Here is a 5,335-nt window from a genome sequence, read left to right as displayed (position 1 = left end):
AAAGATGCATGCAAAGCCTTGAGGAGCAAGGCAAATGTTAGAGACTTGGTGGTTGAGAGGGAGAGTAAATTACCTCTCAACATGCAATCCCAGAAGAAGTCTCAGACAATTGTGGAGGAGCCACAATTAGAGAAGTGGGCAGAGGGATCACATGCAGCCATACCTCCAAGTGTGAGGTGGGGCGATGTGAAGTGATAGTCTCAAGAAGGCTGAAATTGGGCAGGGTCCATTGAGAGGTTTTATCTCATGGATCGTACCTTGCTACGGGAGCCCAAAGTACATAGTAGCGGGAGGAATCAGTGGGATTGATGCAGTCAGAGATCAAAGTGACAGAGGCTAGAGTAGTCAGATACTGAAGAGCACAGAGAAGGATTAACAATAGTGTAGAAAGGCTGAGTCAACAACAACATAGAGTTTTTCAGTTGACAGAGGCAATAACAGTTAGAGACTTTGATGACAGATGCATCATACTGATTCAGGTTGGATGTTTTTTTTTGTTTATGGAGTTGCTAGAGAAACAACACTAGAGAGAAGTGTTGCATGCAGAACATTCCAAAGGTTCAGGATTGGGATCGAGTTGAATTCCTTTCTTGTTGAGAGGGAGTGTTGAAAATAGCAACAAGAAATGATAAAAATAGAATCCAGAATATTCCAATTTTAATTTGTCCTTGAATTAAAATTGTGAATTAAAATTCGAATTTAGTCTCACTAGCTGCTTGGAAATAATTAATTAATTCATTATGGATTAATTAGTTGGAGAAATTCAAGTTAGAAGTCTTTCTGAAGTCATGCAACAGTTATCCCTTAAATTAAGGAGATTATCCCTTAATTAAGGAGATAAGGTTGAGTTATATTTGAGTTGTAATCAGTTAGCTCAGTTTACTGAGTTAAGTCCAGTTAAATTAGTTCCAAACTGTTTGAGGAACTAATTGTGACTTATTCGTCAGTTGATGCATGCATGCACTCAACCAGTGTACTCCAGATAACTGAAGATTCCCTCATCAGTAACTCATGCATGTCTGTTCTAAGAAAAACCCAATTGAGCTAAATGTCAAGGACAGTGTACTATCAGTTGCATGTGTTTTCCTATAAAGGAAACTCATGCATGTATAAGGATTAAGGTTCCTTGAGGATTGCACAGTTTTGATAGTGTGTTAGAGCAGTATGTGATAGAAATGTTCCACTGGGTGAAGGAGATCATCCCGGAGGAACTGCGCAAGGAAATAGGAGCTTGGAGGACAGAGGAGAAGGCTTGTGAGAAGCTTTGATTGCCTATGAGCATCCAGGAGGATTGTACTGAGAGCTGGCTAGCTATTAGAGCTAAGGCTTTATATAATTCTAATGTATTTCCTCCTTGTATGATAATACAGATAGTGGGGTTTTTAGCTGAGGCTTTCCCCTGAGTATTTTTTGTGTTTCATGTGCATTGATTCTTCCTCTGGTTATATGTGTTTAGCTCAAATCTTGCTCTATCTTTAAGCTTCCGCAAGTTTGATAGTAGAAGTAGATTATAGTATTTTGCTTTGGTATATTTCATTATCGAGTTAATCTATGGTCAAATTTTCTACATAGATCTCAGAGGTAGATTTGTAGAGAATTTGCAGGAAACTCTACATGGTATCAGAGCCTAGTTTATTGGAGCTGTGAACAGTATACAGAGAAGAGAATTCGAAGTTTGAAGTTTGGGGTTGGAGGTGAAAATCAAATTCATATCATACTTAAAAAAAAGAAAGAGATGGGACATTATGCGACTAATTGCCCATCGAAGAAGTCCAAGAAGGGATCCTTGGAAGGATAGGAAGGTGAGGCATTAGCCTCTCAGTTCGAAATGGACTTCACCCTCATTGCATGCATGGTGTCATCGATGATGGGTTGTGTCTGGTATCTTGACAGTGGAGCCTCATTCCACATGACCGACAATAAAAGTTTATTTAGTGCCTTGGAGGAGAAAGACCTCAAGATGCGCATAGAGATGGGTGACGACGAAAGGTATAGTGTTTCACGAGTGGGCATGGTTGCTTTTCAGAGGGAGCTTGGACCTCCTATCACCTTGACTGATTTGAAGTATGTGCTTGGACTGAAGAAGAACTTGGTATCAGTCACGATGTTGGAGGACAAAGGCTATGATGTTGTCTTTAGTAAGGGAAATGTTTTCCTTAGACACATCACCATGAGACAGGTGAAACATATCATTTCACGAGTTAAGAACCTGTATGCTCTTGAGGTTCAAGATGCATGCAAAGCCTTGAGGAGCATGGAAAATGTTAGAGACTTGGTGGTTGAGAGGGAGAGTAAATTACCTCTCAACATGCAATCCTAGAAGAAGTCTCAGACAATTGTGGAGGAGCCACAATCAGAGAAGTGGGCAGAGGGATCACATGTAGCCATACCTACAGGTGTGAGGTGGGGCAATGTGAAGTGATAGTCTCAAGAAGGTTGAAATTGGGCAGGGTCCATTGAGAGGTTTTATCTCATGGATCGTACCTTGCTACGGGAGCCCAAAGTACATAGTAGCGGGACGAATCCGTGGGATTGATGTAGTCAGAGATCAAAGTGATAGAGGCTAGAATAGTCAAATACTGAAGAGTGTAGAGAAGGATTGACAACAGTGCAGAAAGGCTGAGTCAACAGAAGTGCAAAGTTTTTCAGTTGATAGAGGCAATAGAAGTCAGAGACTTTGATGATAGATGCATCATACTGATTCAGGTTGGATGTTTTTTTTGTTTCTGGAGTTGCTGGAGCAATAACACTAGAGAGAAGTGTTGCATGCAAAACATTCCAAAGGTTCATGATCGGGATCAAGTTGAATTCCTTTCTTGTTGAGAGGGAGTGTTGAAAATAGCAACAAGAAATGATAAAAATAGAATCCAGAATATTCCAATTTTAATTTGTCCTTGAATTAAAATTCAAATTTAGTCTCACCAGCTACTTGGAAATAATTAATTAATTCATTATGGATTAATTAGTTGGAGAAATTCAAGTTAGAAGCCCTTTTGAAGTCATGCAACATTTATCCCTTAAATTAAGGAGATTATCCCTTAATTAAGGAGATAAGATTGAGTTATATTTGAGTTGTAATTAGTTAGCTCAGTTTACTGAGTTAAGTCCAGTTAAATTAGTTCCAAACTGTTTGAGGAACTAATTGTGAGTTATCAGTCAGTTGATGCATGCATGCACTCAACCAGTGTACTCTAGATAACTGAATATTCCCTCATCAGTAACTCATGCATGTCTGTTTTGAGAAAGACCCAGTTGATCTAAATGTCAGGGACAATGTACTATCAGTTGCATGTGTTTTCCTATAAAGGAAACTCATGAATGTAGAAGGATTAAGGTTCCTTGAGGATTGCGCAGTTCTGACAGTGTGTTAGAGCAGTGTGTGAGAGCAGTGTTCCATTGGGTGAAGGAGATCATCCCAGAGGAATTGTGCAAGGAAATAGGAGCTTGGAGGGCAGAGGAGAAGGCTTGTGAGAAGCTTTGATTGCCTGTGAGCATCCAGGAGGATTGTACTGAGAGATGGCTAGCTATGAGAGCTAAGGCTTTGTATAATTGTGATGTATTTACACCTTGTATGATAATACAGATAGTGGGGTTTTTAGCTAAGGCTTTCCCCTGAGTATTTTTTGTGTTTCATGTGCATTGATTCTTCTTCTTCTAGTTATATGTGTTCAACTCAAATCTTGCTCTATCTTTAAGCTTCCGCAAGTTTTATAGTAGAAGTAGATTATAGTATTTTTCTTTGGTAAATTTCATTATCGAGTTAATCTACAGTCGATTTTCTACATAGATCTCAGAGGTAGATTTGTAGAGAATTTGCAAGAAATTCTACAAGTTGCTGCAACTGAATTTATATTAACTGAAAACATATACAAAGGATGGTTCTCTAATCATCAATCCCTTTGGAGAGTTGAGAGTCTACACATTTATAGAGAAGAGATCTCATTACATAATCTACCACTTGGGCTAGATAACTATCAGGTTTGTTCCTATCTGTTTAATAAAACACAGAGCTTTCTAAGGGATTTCTATCATGATAGAGTTTTGATACAAAATGGAAGTCTGTATAAATTGTTATAATGATTAAGAAAATTGTTGTAGTGTGGCATTTCATTTGTGGAAACTCGAACATTTGGCCTTCGAATTTGCTATGTTGTTCGCTGTTGAAAGTGCTAAGAATGCCTCATTGTCTTTTATATCTTGTTGTCTTTTCGTCTCGCTACCCTTTTTCTCTATGTTTCGTGTCTTGCTGCCTTGGGTTCTCGTGCTCTGTTTAATGGTCATGCTACTGGAAATACGTCAAGAAACACCTTCACTATGTCACGGAGTGGAAGAGGAATGGATTCTTATCCGGGCTATTGATCTGGGCGGTTTTAACATCGTAATCGCAAAACAAGAGGAAGATATTTAACACTATTTTTTAGTGATTTTCCAATGTTCCGAACATGACAGTTTTCAAAATTACAACATAGAACCTTATTGGATCCATCGCAATTAGCGAGAGGAGGGACTTGGGAGGGACTGGCAATATTGTGATATGCGGGTTGCGATTGCAATTGTGCAATCGCGACAGGGAAGGGAACAAGGGGCCAATTATGGTATAGAGACATGTGGTTGCGGGCCCGGTTTATGTAATGGAGCGATGGGTTATATATAATACTCTCTCTCTCTCTCTCTCTCTCTCTCTATATATATATATATATATATATATATATAACAGTTTGTGACAATAGTTTTGTATTACAATCGTAATCGGGAAGGGGAATGGGCAGAGGTGTTATGTAAAGGAAAAAGGGAAAGGTCGATTGTGATAAAGACTGTAGGTCCCAACCTTCTTAAAAAAGGCTGCGACATGTTTATATATAATGTGATATATATAGAAAAGGGTTTGCGGCTAGAGTTATGCGATTCAAAGGGTTTCGTGGCTAGAGTTTAAATGTAATACACGAATGGAATGCGACTAGAGTTTGGTTTTGTAACAAATGAAGGGAAATGCGGAATGTTAATAATGGAGGAAATGTGGAGAACAACTAGGGTTATGAATGGAAATGGCTAAAGTTATAAAATCGAAGGATGAAATGGGATGGGTTTTAGAGAATATGGGAATTTCTCCAAAACAATAGAATAAACCCATCCTTCCTTCTTTAATCTCCAAATGTGAAGCACAACAACCTCTTTTAGAAAAATAACAGATAGATGAAAAGATCAATGATGGAAAACCTGAACTAATAAAACTAAAAGTTTATTTTTAGTGGTTATCATGGATAAAACTGGGGAACGATCAGCAGCAAGATTTTTATTTATTGTTTGAAACAAAGAAAAATCATTAAGTTTCACT

Source organism: Pinus tabuliformis, chromosome X (assembly GCF_031772625.1).
Source record: "Pinus tabuliformis cultivar Carrire ecotype Pingquan chromosome X, CPIR1, whole genome shotgun sequence".
Taxonomy (NCBI): Eukaryota; Viridiplantae; Streptophyta; class Pinopsida; order Pinales; family Pinaceae; genus Pinus; species Pinus tabuliformis.
Note: the sequence above shows the minus strand (reverse complement) of the source record.